Source organism: Culex pipiens, chromosome 1, assembly GCF_016801865.2.
Source record: "Culex pipiens pallens isolate TS chromosome 1, TS_CPP_V2, whole genome shotgun sequence".
In the NCBI taxonomy this organism is placed as follows: Eukaryota; Metazoa; Arthropoda; class Insecta; order Diptera; family Culicidae; genus Culex; species Culex pipiens.
The window spans coordinates 74,170,834-74,186,914 of NC_068937.1; the positions used below are offsets into that span (position 1 = coordinate 74,170,834).

Genomic DNA, 16,081 nt, shown 5'->3' on the forward strand with positions numbered 1-16,081 from the left:
GATGACCAACCGAACTAGCTGGGTGTCTAGGCCGCGGAAGAGCAACTATGTTACATCAAGGTGACCAAGACCAACACCATGATGCCACTGAACGGCAAGAAGGCTTACCTGCGGCTGGCATGGGCTACGTCACTACGACGCTTTTGATCTGGATGTGGTAGTAGAGGTAGAAGAGGTCAGAATCATTGTAATGAGCTCTGAGTCTAAATAAAAAAGTAAATCGTTTTCTCGATAATTTCATCATTGATGTTGCACTTTACTTGTTTGAGCTTTTATGAAATCTATATTTCTTAGCATAATATTTTTGAACTGCAGCACATAACAGGAGGTCACGTAATACCGTTTGTAACGGAAGGTTGAACTATTACGACCATTCCAACACCACCACCAAGACTCGCTATTACGACCACAATAAAATTAGTCCATGTACGCGAGCACCTTTGAGTAAATCCGGGTACAATCCTCGAGGCCGCAGTGATTCCCGTACGATGTCACGCCCTCCTGCGTCCAAATCTTCTTCAGCTTCATCAACGGACAGCCTGAATCTCCGTGGCACGAATCCTTGGTCTCCGCCGGCGCAAAGCTGTTTCGTTGGTGCCCAGCTTCTGCTTGATAGGATTGCGGCTGCCCTTCAGCGTGCGCCCGAATCCGGTTACAAAATTTACGTCACCGGCCACCGAACTCCCATGTCCGGTCACGGCAGAAATACAGGCAGTTTACAGGACGTTCCGAGCTATCCGTAGCAGCGAAAATTCGTTTAGCTAGCTCAGTTCGTTGTACTCCGGGTGGGAGATCTTTTCATCCAAGTCCACGTCCACCGGTGGACCAGCACAAATTTTCTCGCCGCCCTGCTCGATGCAGTCGATCTTGGTAATGTTGTCGTACTACGCTGAATCTACAAGTGGAAAGAAAATCCTTATCAAGAAGTTGTACCAAATTCCAGCACTTACAGCATTTCCTCCTTCTTGCGACTTCCCCATCCACTCAATGTGCCGCCATGACTACGTACCGGTTGTTGACCAGCTAAACTTCACAGCTGAACTTGCGCTCCCCCGGAAATTATCGTACTCCAGCATGGCCAACCATGGAAACTCGTTAATATCGGAGCGGAAAGAACTCGGCTCACTACGCTACCGCGCGGCCGCGTATCAAAGACGGTGACGTCCGTTCCTGAGCTGACCGGTGGTGGGTACGCTATCGTAGGTTGGCCAATGTTACTGGACGTGGCCCCGGTACATACGGAGGCCGCAGGAAGTCACGTTTCTCCTAGGTCTAGCAACTGGTGGCCGAAGAAGGCTGATCACGAAAAAAATAATAAAATGTTTTGTCAAAATGACATTTCTCGCCGTCACCAAGCCAGTGCTGCCAAATACAAGATTTTTTTGAATTTTTTTTTTTTTTACGTTTCCACTTTGACATTTCCAGTTCCCGAGGATACGAAGCCGATTTGGTACCCACTTTTTGGACCCGAGTGGCTTGTCGTGTCGTCGGCTTAGCTCTGTTCTACCATACAGAGCAGCTAAAGAGGTTTTATCGAGCCTATAGAGCTTGATAGTAATTAACTATTTTGGGGTTAAATATATGAGACGAGCACATGGAGTCCCTTAGGGGAATTGCTCCATAGGGCGGCACACGTATCTACCCGGAGATTTCTCACACAAAGACAAACATTTCATACTCACGTGAACCACACTAATTTTCAACCAAAGACTAATATTTAGGATTTTAAATAAATAGGACAAACACAGCTTGATTGAGACCACATTTTTAACTTTTTTATTTAGATTTTAAGACTTTCAATAATTTTAAGAACTTTTAGGGGTAATAAATTAAGGGAAAGACGGGGGAATCTAATTTTAACGTGTATTTGGGGTACTAGTACTTGCGCATGCTTTTCGTTGGGATCCTGATGCTCGGTTGCCGGCTTGCTGCTTCGCTGTCATGTTGCTGCTGCTGGGCGGGTTCCGGAACAGGAGGGAACGATCGGCGGGTCCGGTTGGGCCGCCGAGAGGGCGTCTTCTTGTTCTTGGCTTCGCCCCAGAGGGCCACAGGTTGGTGTCGGCGCGGTCTCAGAAGGAGACCGCCAAATCACGTGATCGCGGACCCTATTTGTAGCGGAGGGTCAAGTTCATGGGTCCGGAGGGTGGTGCACGCGCGAAAGGGGGGAAGTGGTCAATCCGAGCGAGGTACCACGAGGGTGTCTTTGACTCGGGGACTGGCCAACAGATTTTTCGTCGTACCACTCGGCACTCCACACCGCGGTGTTTCGTGCGACCAGTCCCGACCACTTCACTTCACTGCAGTTTAGTTCTTGCACCACGCTCGCTCGGATTTGTACGAAAGCGACCGGAGGGACCCAACTCGTTTAGGAATTTTTACCCGAGCATGGGTAAATAACAAGGGAAATGCGTAATAATACCTTTCTCTGGTATCAATACCAAATTTTGGTATTCCTGGACCCTTTAAAATTTTTCTTAAGGATTATGCAAGAGCAAAATGTGGTATCATACCAATTTAAGGTATTGTTTTGATATTGCAAAATTGCAGCATTTCCCGAGCATGGGTAAATAACAAGGGAAATGCGTAATAATACCTTTCTCTGGTATCAATACCAAATTTTGGTATTCCTGGACCCTTTAAAATTTTTCTTAAGGATTATGCAAGAGCAAAATGTGGTATCATACCAATTTAAGGTATTGTTTTGATATTGCAAAATTGCAGCATTTGTCAATGGTCGAACACCACATTTTGGTATTCTTTTGGTATTACAGTATTTTATCAAATTCCTCTGAAACTATGGGAACATTTTGACTAATTTTGACAAAATAATTAATTTTGCGCTAAAATGATGTATCAAAGCAAATGCCTTCATTGAAAACCGGAAATTATAAACTTGATTTTAAGCATTTTTGATATACCCCCTAAAGAAATTACTTGAAATTCTGAAAAATTTTCTAAGTCATGATGGCACATTTTGGTATTATTTTGGTATTAAAGTGTTTCATCAAATTCCTTTGAAACTATGGGAAAATTTTGACCAATTTTGACAAAATAATTAATTTTGCGCTAAAATGATGTATCAAAGCAAATGCTTTAATTGAAAACCGGAAATTTCAAACTTGATTTTAAACATTTTTGATATACCCCCTACAGAAATGGCTTGGAATTGTGGAAAATTTTCTAAGTCATGATGGCACATTTTGGTATTATTTTGGTATTAAAGTGTTTTATCAAATTCCTCTGAAACTATGGGAAAATTTTGACCAATTTCGACAAAATAATTAATTTTGCGCTAAAATGATGTCTCAAAGCGAATGCTTTCATTGAAAACCGGAAATTTCAAACTTGATTTCAAACATTTTTGATATACCCCCTAAAGAAATAACTTGAAACTGTGGAAAATTTTCTAAGTCAGGATGCCACATTTTGGTATTATTTTGGAATTGAAAGGTTTCATCAAATTCCTCTGAAACTATGGGATTTTTTTTATGAATTTTAATGAGATAATTAATTTTGCGCTAAAATGACTTGAAACCCAAAAATGTTAAAGCTGATTTTCATTTTTTTTTACATACCCACTAAGATTTTTTTTAAAACGTTGAAATTTCTCTAAGTTGGGATAACCAAATACTTTCAAAAACGAGTTAATCGACAGATTATTGAATTTTGGTGAATTTCAATCCAGTTTCATTTAAATAATACTTATTTTTCAATCTTTTTATTTTCAAAAGCTTCAAGAACTTCAAGCACAGGCCGTTCATCAATGACAAATGCATTCGGTGTGGTGAAGAATATCACTAAGAACAACATGGAATCATCAGGTGAGTAGATTTGGCTGTTGCATATGGATCATTTCCGTTTTTTCACTAACTGCAACTGCTGCACTAAAAATGGTATGAAAATACTAAATTTTGGTATTACTTGTGCAAATACCAGCGACCAAAATGTGCTCTTGGTTGCCCAGTAATAGATGGTAAAATACCATGAAATCATATCAAAATCTTGTATGTGGAAGATCACAGGAATACCAAAATATGACTTTCCAAGGGCGCGGGAATACCCAAAAATTAAAACCATGGCAATACCAAGTTTTGGTATTCAAGCAATGTTCAAAAATCCAGAAGATCTCAAGTTGGTATTGAAATGATTTTATTTTGTGGTATTATTTTACCTTTGGAATAACATGGTTTGGTATTGTTGTGCCCTTCCACATACAAGATTTTGGTATGATTTCATGGTATTTTACCATCTATTACTGGGCAACCAAGAGCACATTTTGGTCGCTGTTATTTGCCCAAGTAATACCAAAATTTGGTATTCCCGTGTTATTTACCCCTGCTCGGGTTGTCAATGGTCGAACACCACATTTTGGTATTCTTTTGGTATTACAGTATTTTATCAAATTCCTCTGAAACTATGGGAACATTTTGACTAATTTTGACAAAATAATTAATTTTGCGCTAAAATGATGTATCAAAGCAAATGCCTTCATTGAAAACCGGAAATTATAAACTTGATTTTAAGCATTTTTGATATACCCCCTAAAGAAATTACTTGAAATTCTGAAAAATTTTCTAAGTCATGATGGCACATTTTGGTATTATTTTGGTATTAAAGTGTTTCATCAAATTCCTTTGAAACTATGGGAAAATTTTGACCAATTTTGACAAAATAATTAATTTTGCGCTAAAATGATGTATCAAAGCAAATGCTTTAATTGAAAACCGGAAATTTCAAACTTGATTTTAAACATTTTTGATATACCCCCTACAGAAATGGCTTGGAATTGTGGAAAATTTTCTAAGTCATGATGGCACATTTTGGTATTATTTTGGTATTAAAGTGTTTTATCAAATTCCTCTGAAACTATGGGAAAATTTTGACCAATTTCGACAAAATAATTAATTTTGCGCTAAAATGATGTCTCAAAGCGAATGCTTTCATTGAAAACCGGAAATTTCAAACTTGATTTCAAACATTTTTGATATACCCCCTAAAGAAATAACTTGAAACTGTGGAAAATTTTCTAAGTCAGGATGCCACATTTTGGTATTATTTTGGAATTGAAAGGTTTCATCAAATTCCTCTGAAACTATGGGATTTTTTTTATGAATTTTAATGAGATAATTAATTTTGCGCTAAAATGACTTGAAACCCAAAAATGTTAAAGCTGATTTTCATTTTTTTTTACATACCCACTAAGATTTTTTTTAAAACGTTGAAATTTCTCTAAGTTGGGATAACCAAATACTTTCAAAAACGAGTTAATCGACAGATTATTGAATTTTGGTGAATTTCAATCCAGTTTCATTTTAATAATACTTATTTTTCAATCTTTTTATTTTCAAAAGCTTCAAGAACTTCAAGCACAGGCCGTTCATCAATGACAAATGCATTCGGTGTGGTGAAGAATATCACTAAGAACAACATGGAATCATCAGGTGAGTAGATTTGGCTGTTGCATATGGATCATTTCCGTTTTTTCACTAACTGCAACTGCTGCACTAAAAATGGTATGAAAATACTAAATTTTGGTATTACTTGTGCAAATACCAGCGACCAAAATGTGCTCTTGGTTGCCCAGTAATAGATGGTAAAATACCATGAAATCATATCAAAATCTTGTATGTGGAAGATCACAGGAATACCAAAATATGACTTTCCAAGGGCGCGGGAATACCTAAAATTAAAACCATGGCAATACCAAGTTTTGGTATTCAAGCAATGTTCAAAAATCCAGAAGATCTCAAGTTGGTATTGAAATGATTTTATTTTGTGGTATTATTTTACCTTTGGAATAACATGGTTTGGTATTGTTGTGCCCTTCCACATACAAGATTTTGGTATGATTTCATGGTATTTTACCATCTATTACTGGGCAACCAAGAGCACATTTTGGTCGCTGTTATTTGCCCAAGTAATACCAAAATTTGGTATTCCCGTGTTATTTACCCCTGCTCGGGTAACGTGTTGTAGTGTCCTTCTAACCGTCCGTGGTGCCGTCACACTCCGATCCGTACTACTTTAGGCTTATTTGTTTTAATCTGTTTGTGGCACTTCACTGTTTCGTAACCAATGTTTTTCGTGTAATTTCAACTAGAATTTTTCAATTACACTCGCGAACTTTCTTCCCGTGTCGTGTGGTGACGGACGATCAAGCGGGGCGATCACTGGTCTTCACCACTCCGGACCAAAAAAGCAAAAGAGCCCGACACCATCGTCTGCGCCCGTATTTATGCACCGCCTAGCTGTTCCCTCCAGAACTGTTTCCTGTTTTGCCACAGGGATCGGTGACAGCTCGATGACACTGACGTACGGTGATGATGATGGTGTTCGCAGGGGTGGGGATTAACAATATTCATATGGGTTTGTAACCGTTGGTTACAATTCTTCAACGAACCTTCACTTTTCTACTTGATTCCGTACATACAACATCACACAATACATGGCAGTAGAAGGGGTTTCGTGCCGCTGTAACGAGATAGTCCTTGACAGCGATAGGGCAGGACTGCTCGAATTGGGTGGAAAAGAAAATGGAGCTTTTCCCCTCCCGTTTGGAATTCGAGCGGGAAATGTCTTCTTGGCCCGCCGATGTTTAGCATCGGCCTCTTTTGCCATTCAGGCGTCCGTGTGTTAAGTCGTGTCCGTTGTACCAGTACCGTCCTCTTTGTGCTGTGTACGTTTTCGCCTTCCGGCAGTGGAAGTGCCCACACGGAAGTCTAGTTCCGTCGGCGCGACGGCACACGGGTATCCGGTGAACCTAGCCTTGTGAGTGCGCAGGAGCCGTTGGCTACGTTTTAACGTCAAGCACCGACCCGCATCTCTGGCGCGCGGCGCCATAACACGTCAAGGAGATTATCCCCTCTCGGCACGCCCAAATCAGTGCACTCTGGGGCTGCCGAATCCGCCACTGAGGGAAGACGCCTGCCGCAAGTAGGACCAGCAACGCCCGCTGGCCTACCTCTGCGTTCCAGCCCAACCCAGCAGCAGCTCAAGCCATCCGGAAGTCGACGACCATCCAGCAGCTCAAGAACTTCCCCCCCCCCTACGGGATCGCGGCGGCACAGTCGAGGGCGCTCCTGTGACCGGCCTTGGAGCAGGTGAACGCCGAAGGCGTTCGAGAGTTCGTGTGGAGTCAGCGAAGCCTCGCTGCGAGTCCAGCTGCTGATCGGTACGTTGCCCCTGAAGTGCCCCACATTCCCCACACACACCCACACCCTACACTATCCCAGAAATACACGTTTTTATTTGAAAATTGCGGTTCTTGATTTTTATTTCATCCGTGACTCACTTGAATCGCTGAGTAGAAATGCCGACCCTGAGTGATGAGTAGTCAGTAGCTTTGGTCTACGACTACCTGTAAGTAGATGGTCTCTGCCCTGAAAAAGGAATGAGCTAGTTCACCTTGATACTGAAAAGTCATAAGTTTCAGGTTGGTGTCCCAGATACAAAAGGCCTTTTCCCTAATGTCGACTATTTTGGTAATTTAATTGCATGCTAATTTTGAATAATAAATAGGTAATAAATAACAGATAAAAAATAGATAAATAAATAATTTAATAAATAACAAAACTCCTAAATCTGAAAGACACCAACCTGAACGCTCAATAAACATGAAACATTATATGTTCAAAGTGTTAACAGAGAACAACAAATACTGCACATTTAAACATTTACTGACAATATTGTACAATCTTCCTTTTATCAAGCTGGTTTGGTGTGGTTCGAGTATGATTTTATTGAAACCGATTTTCAAAAGATTACAAGCTTGATGCGTCTCTGCTGTGCGGCCAGTTTAAAATGGGAAAATACACATTTTTTACTGTCTAACCCAACGACCCAGTAATCTTTTGGAGACACCATCATTTTAAATATATCACCAAGGATTTTTCATACCGTTTAAAGATATTGGTAGCTGGGGATGTAATCAGTATCTGATTAGATTTGAGGCGTTTGTACACGTTTGTTATAGAAAACAAATAAATATTTTTCATCATAGTTGATATCTTTAGGAAAGGTTGTTGAAATAACCTTCTGTCGAATATGGTAATTATAAAATAGCGTGCTAAGGAAATATGTTAAATTCGACTAATGGTATTCTCAACCACATCAATCGGAATTTTAATGTTTCATGACCACAATGGCTCAGCTAAAAATATAGTTCTGGAGTTTTTTTTAAACAGCCTTGAGTTAGGGGTATTAAAAAACACTCCAAAAGCAAAAACTGAAAATTTGGTTTATTGGACCCTTTCAATAAAAACTCCAGAGTTATGGTATTATTGGTATTACCCGGGCAGACGGTAATAACAGAATTCATGTCATTTCAATAACAGATTTTGTTAAAATAACAGAAACTGTTATTGAATATTCTTTCAAATAATTTTTGGAAGAAAAAATAATAACAGTTTCTGTTATTTTAACAAAAAAATGTTATTGAGATGGTATTCAATTGGAAATGTGAAATAAGATAATAATAACATAATAAGTTATGTTTTTCCATTTTATTCCATAATAACTGTTATTGGTTTGATACTCCATCTGAAATTTGAAATAAGATGATAATAACAGTTTAAGTTATGTTTTTCCATTTCATTGCATAATAACAGGAACAACAACAATCACATAAACTGTAATGAGTTTGATATTTTTCGGTTCTGCAACTGTTGAAGAAGAGAAAATTTCTACAAATGTCCATAGCAAGTCAAGCTCAAACCATTAGCTTCCCGAGGTCGAAACAAAACCATAACAGAAAAATAATATTATTTATTTTTTTATATCAAAATTGGAACTGAATCTTTGAATTTGCCAAAATTTAAATTTAAAGGTATCAAAATGTGTAAATCAAAAATATACTTTATAATATTTTTGTTACTGTGGAATTTTTAATATTTAGATTCCCCTGTGCTCTCTTTACTAACTAGACGGAAAACCCTAAGAAAAACCAGCAAGCTCAGTACAACAGAGCACAAAGGCATCGATTTTCCAACTTTTTAGTACATATTTGTGCCTTATTTATATACACTATAAGTAGGCTTAGTGATTTTTCACGCTCGAAAATTGCAATTTTCACGGGGACCTCAATTTCAAAACACCAAATTTCACGCAAATTTCGCGGAACTTGAAAAATGTTTTAAAAAAACTCTGAAAATCCTATGTTTAAATCACAGAAACTACTTTTTATGCTTTATTATATATTATTCTTGAATAAACTTGGAATAAACTAAAAAAATCTTCACTAAATTTGAACGAGACACAAGAAAAATCCTCCTCCCTAGCAGACGGAAATAACTTGGGAAGGTCAGTTTTTGATATTGTGAGAAGATCGAAATATGTTATTGGGATGATCGGATTAGTTGTTAAAATAACAAAAATCAATAACAAAGATTTGTTCGAAGAATAACTTAAACTGTTATTATGTTGTTATTGCAATAACAAACCAATAACACAGAAGGAATCATGAAGGAATAACAAGATTTGTTATTTTGTGCGGAGAGGTGGAGCAGCATAATAACAAAAAATGTTATTGAACTGGTATGTCTCCATAACAAAAAAAGTTATTGTTTTGGTTTATTTGTAATTTGCAAATAAACCTGCAGTTGCCATAACTCCTCTGTACTAGTCAGGGCTGCAGAGTCGGGTACCTCCAAGCGACTTTGAATCCATACTTTGAAGACAACTCCGACTCTGGATGCAGGATATGACGTCAACGACGACTTTAGCTCTCCAAAAATACCCGACTTCACAGATTCCGACTCCAAGTAAAAGTTGCTGAAAATTAGATGAATCCGATGCAGTCTCCGAGGTCACACTCCAGCTCGAACTTCAACGTCAGCTCCGACTTCCTGGCTCTGTGAAAATAATAACAGTTTTTGTTATTCACACTTCAAAAATTCTCAATAAATAAATCAATTCCGTTAGGGATTATAACAAAAAAAAAAAAAAGAAGTCTCAAAAGTTAATTTATCGGATTAATTTTAGCTTGAAACCCCATTTGGGCACCTATGCTTATGCTTATGCTTATGCTTATGCTTAATTTTAGCTTGAAACCCCATTTCATGGTGAAATAATGACCCCGATGAAATTGGTCAAAATTATTTCATAGTTCTAGCCAATTTTAGTAAAATCCCTTAGAGGGTATATCAAATAATTAAAAAAATCAACTTTCAAAATTTCAACTTTTTAGAATAATTTTAGCTTAAGGACCCCATTTCATGGCCAAAATAATGACCCTGACGAAATTGGTCAAAATTATTTCATAGTTCTAGCCAATTTTAGTAAAATCGCTTAGGGGGTATATCAAATAATTAAAAAAATCAACTTTCAAAATTTCAACTATTTAGAATAATTTTAGCTTAAGGACCCCATTTCATGGCCAAAATAATGAACCTGACGAAATTGGTCAAAATTATCCCATAGTTCTAACCATGTTAAACAAAGTCCTTTAGGGGTATATCAAATAACTAAAAAAATCAACTTTCAAAATTTCAACTTTTTAGAATAATTTTAGCTTAAGGACCCCATTTCATGGCCAAAATAATGACCCCGACGAAATTGGTCAAAATTATCCCATAGTTCTAACCATTTTAAACTAAGTCCTTTAGGGGGTATATCAAATAATTAAAAAAATCAACTTTCAAAATTTCAACTTTTTAGAATAATTTTAGCTTAAGGACCCCATTTCATGACCAAAATAATGATCCCGACGAAATTGGTAAAAATTATCCCATAGTTCTAGCCAATTTTAACAAAGTCCCTTAGGGGGTATATCAAATAATTAAAAAAATCAACTTTCAAAATTTCAACTTTTTAGAATAATTTTAGCTTAAGGACCCCATTTCATGACCAAAATAATGACCCCGACGAAATTGGTCAAATTTATCCCATAGTTCTAGCCAATTTTAACAAAGTCCCTTAGGGGGTATATCAAATAGTTAAAAAAATCAACTTTCAAAATTTCAACTTTTTAGAATAATTTTAGCTTAAGGACCCCATTTCATGACCAAAATAATGACCCCGACGAAATTGGTCAAAATTATCCCATAGTTCTAACCATGTTAAACAAAGTCCTTTAGGGGGTATATCAAATAACTAAAAAAATCAACTTTCAAAATTTCAACTTTTTAGAATAATTTTAGCTTAAGGACCCCATTTCATGGCCAAAATAATGACCCCGACGAAATTGGTCAAAATTATCCCATAGTTCTAGCCAATTTTAGCAAAGTCCCTTAGGGGGTATATCAAATAATTTAAAAAATCAACTTCCAAAATTTCAACTTTTTAGAATAATTTTAGCTTAAGGACCCCATTTCATGGCCAAAATATTGACCCCGACGAAATTAGACAAAATTATCCCAAAGATCTAAACATATTTAACAAAAGAAAAAATAATAACAGATTGTGTTATGGACACTTAGAAACTTTTCCATTTGTGCGATTTGTGGTAATTTTATTTCTAAGTCAGTATACCGAACGAATAACAAATTTTGTTATTAGGAGAGTTTTTGAAATGTATAACATTTCCTTTTATTGGCGTGTTATTAAAGATTTTCAATATAATATCACTTCAATACCAAATTTTGTTATTTTATCAGAAACTGTTATTATTTTTTCTTCTTGAAGTTGAACTTCAGGTTAAAATAATAACACTTTTTGTTATTTTAACAGGATTTGTTATTGAAATATTATTAATTTTGTTATTACCGTCTGCCCGGGCTGATTTATGGATGGGCTCTATATATATTTTGAAACAAAATGTAGGGCACGCGTATTCTCATTTACTGACCTGCTCTTCCAATATTCAACTAATAAAGCTAAAATGTTTTCGCTCATTTGCTTCTGTTACATCATTTTACATTTTATTGAATCTCATATCAAAGCAAGATTTAACAATCTTGTCCAGTAAAAATGAGTAAAATAAATTGAATTTTCTGCGACATTTAGCTTTTTAAACATATTTTTTTAAGGGTTTTAGCTCACTTTCAAAAACCAAATTTAAAAACAATTTGCAAATATAAAAATGATATAATATTTAACAATTTCGAAATTTTGATCCTAAATGAGAAAAGAAAACAAAAAAGTAGTATTTTTAACTTTCACGGGAATCATCCACCCAAATAAACAAATAACAATAATTTGATGTTTTTAAAATGTGATTGCAGAGATAAAAAAATTCTTCATTTCATTTTGAATAAGACAAAGCACGATTCTTTTAATTTCTTTCAAAACTAAATATACCTTTCAAATAAAATAGCAGTTAACTTTTTGTTACAGCGAATGAAAATATTACTAAATTTAGTGAGTTTCTAAAAAAGCAAAAAAATCAGAACATTTCTTCAAATGGTTCATATCAAACTTTTTAATTGAATACTAATAAAATTTAATTAAATAGTCTTTTTAGATGAAATATTTATTACGTTGTTATTTAAAAAAAATGATTTGAGAAAATTGATAAATTTCACGAATTTAGTGCCGTCCACTAAATCGTCAAAAATCACTAACCCTATATTAGTAATTAAACCAGTATATTCATTCGCTTAATTCTACAGTAGTTCATAAGATTATTTTTATTCCTTTTTGAGTTTGATAAATTATTTTGAGAAAAATCGTTACATTCTCACACAAACATATAATTTCACGGGATTTCGCGGAAAAAGCCAAATTTCGCGGATTTCACGCTGTCCGCGAAATCGTGAAATTTCACTAACCCTAACTATAAGTATCGCTGTCAAATGTCACTCAAAGACCGCTCATGATAATTAAAAAAAAATGCTGAAAATGCTGCTTAATAAATAATCGTGGTTTGTCGGTAAAAGGAAACGTAAATATGGTAAAATGTAGACTTATTTTATTAGGTGCTAAAACAAATGTAAACTTTGAGTTTATATCGCTCACACCCTATGTCAATGTTCATTGGAGTTCTCTCTCCCCCAACTTCTTCTCCATTTTCTCCTTCTAGCCGTCCCTATCATCTTTCTCCTTCTCCTTTCCGTTCATCTCCACGTACTGCGTATCGGTAAAATTCTCCTGGGCAAGGTCCGGCAGCAGGTTCAGGATGTCCTGCAGCTGGTACACGATCTAGTGGTTCACCGGCAGCTGCCCGTTGCCGACCTTCAGCAGTTAGTTCTTGATTTTGCGCAGCTGTGAGCTTCAGTCCGCTGGCTGGTGATCTTCTGCGTCAAATTTCCGACGGTCGTGTCCTTCATGTCCCGCAGCAGGTGTTCCACGCCCACCTCTTCCACTTCCTCCGCCCAGTTTCGCTCGGTTCGTGCTCAAAGGTCTTCGACGTGGGACTGCCGTCGTCATGCACCTCCTCCACCGCGATGTAAACCTCCGTCGGCAGACCCAGGTCATTCGGCTTGGCATCGATTAAGACGAGCACCGAGTAGTAGCGCCGGATCAGCTTATTGATGGAGATGTCGTTCTGGCACAGCTTCGGGCCCGTGTGGTACCAGCCGTTCGCGGACGTTGACCTTTTTGAAAATACCGTACGTGTTCTCCAGGAAGTCGTGGTCCAGGAACCACACCGATTTGTCCTTATCGTCCTCGTCGAAAGGGACCGCAAAGCTGTTGGACACGTCCAGCGCGCCCTTGGCCCTCCAGCAGCCGAGCAGCTTTCGTTTAAAGTGGTCCACCACGCTCAGCAGCACCAGCGGGTGCACAATCACCTTCGTGACGCTCGTTTCCGACAGCATCTTTGTTGCGGGTTAGCTTCCTCGGTCAGGCGGAACAGGTTCTCAAAGATTCCAGCGGGGTTTTGCCTCGAATTCGTGCGGACAATGTTTATTTTGCCACTGTTAAATCTGAGGTTCGGAATTCGGATGATGATTGAGATTTTTTAGTTTAGTTTGTTTTACTGTCAAACTTTTGTCACCTTGTCCCTTCAAATCAGGATAGGATTGAGGGGATGTCTGAAAATTCTTACAGATATTTTAATACACTTTTACAGATTTTACAGATACAGTTAAGAGAACATAATCTTTTACCCATTTTGGAGTATACTCCAAAATGGGTTAGAGAAGGATGATCACAAAGAGGGCTTTCAAGTGAGTCTATATTGAATCTATTGTAAATATAATCGATTAACTGTGTCCTGCCCCTCGTTAGGTAACAATTTAACAAATGAGAGTGGCAGGTACGTTTAATAAATATGATTTAAAAAAGACAAACAAAGGTTTTATATAGAAGGGACCAAAAACAAATTTTTTAATTGCAGCATGTTTGAAAGATTATTCATAATAACATAAATTAATTATGACTGGATGTCACATGAAAGAACAACGGTGACGTAGCAAATTTGACAAATTTTAAAAAATGAATCAAAAACTCGAAATTTTTGAAACACTTAAATTAAGAAATCTGGAAATTAAGAAATCCATAATATACTTTTTTTATAAAAAAAATAATATTTTCAAATTGGGAAACTTTCAAAAAAACATAAATCAGTATATGTCCCTATTTTGGGCCTAGAACCTATATTGGGCCTATTCACTTAAATTTAGTAAATTACAGCTCAAATACCAAGAATATTTTAAAAACATCACTTAGAAAGTTCAAGCAGGACTGTTTTCTACGTTACCTGGCCAAAACAAGTTGATAATTTTGATTATCTCTGCTATTAGAGCACTTTTCTTTAATGCCTTCTGTTTTTTTTCGGTTTTGACGAAATGGCGATTAGGTCGAACAGAATCGGTTTCGTTACTTATCTGCATCGGTTCACGACACCAAGAATCTTTTTCCTTTATGCACTGACACTACAGCACTTTCAAACTGTTTCCATGCATTGGAAATGTTTTTCCAATCACTAAATACATAAAATTATCTATTATATTGTCTAAAAACTTAATTGAAATTGATTTATAAAATTACTCGGGTTGGATGCTTTTTAAGGCTACTTCGTGATGGCAGTACAAACGACGAAGTTGACTTTTATAGCTGTCGGCCACCATTGCTAGTACCAACCACTAGTGTCTTCCTTTTATCGACAAGGACTTCGCTGCCCTGGGCTCCTAAGTGTGTGAAAGTATGGCACGGAGCGACGGCGCCGAATACCCATATTTACACACAGAATGGCAGTACAAGCTAACACCAATACTGTTAAAGTGAATTGTTGCCAGTTTTTTTAATGCATGGTTTTTAACTTTATTGTCACCACATTTTACATTTTTGTTTTGTATTCGTCTTTTGACAATAATATACAAGTTTTATTCCATTTTTTATTGGTTGCTTGTATTTAGTTCAAAGCCTACAGTTTTTCCACCATTTCCGTCGAATAAAGTCGATAAGAAAATGTCAATCCATCCAGCAGGGCAATCTGGCCAAATCAAAAATCCGAACATGGTTTTAGCATGTACCAAAGTGGTACATATGTGTACCTTTAAGGATTTTTGATGTACTTCAAAGGTTCGATAAGTAGCCTTGCCCTGCTGGAAAGATAGCTGTTTTTAAGAAAACGTCACCAAATCAACTTCTTTATTGCAGAAAAGTGATGTACCATCGATGTACCTAACGAATCTGTGTTCAGATTTTACCTAAACTTCTTATAAGTAGTACTTCCCTTTATACTTAACTTTTGGAGTACTTTATATATTCATTTTGACAACGGGATCGTGTTCCTTGGAAAATTTTAAGTAAGTTTGAGTATAAAAAGTCCATACTTAAGTTGATTTAGGCCAACTGTGGAACAATTTATCGATTTTTTGAATATAAAGTACCATGCGCCTCCTTTAAAATGAAATTACACTGAATAATAATAAAACCAACATGTATTACAATAAAAACTAAAAGAGAAAATGTTTTTCTAATGCTTTTGCAAGTATTTAACAAAAATCAATATGTGCATACATACAAATACGGATTTATAAAACAATAAATATAAAACTTGGAGAAGTTGAAAGAAATATTAAAAATAATCAACAAAACTAAAAAAAAAGTTGCCCGCTGTCATCACAGACAATTGTACCAATAGAAAAGTGTGTTTCTGTTGTCTGTGAACAATGTACAACACATGTACCAACTTGTACTTGCATGGAAATAATTATTTTCTAATAAAACAATTCGAATATTTTATGAAAATTGAAAATAA

The 16,081-nt window shown here is 36.7% G+C and overlaps 1 pseudogene; it reads right to left on the minus strand.

Moving 5' to 3' along the window:
- Positions 1–11,718: 11,718 nt before the first annotated feature.
- On the minus strand, positions 11,719–14,787 carry LOC120425897 (26S proteasome non-ATPase regulatory subunit 7-like; annotated as a pseudogene).
- Between the last annotated feature and the right edge of the window lie 1,294 nt (positions 14,788–16,081).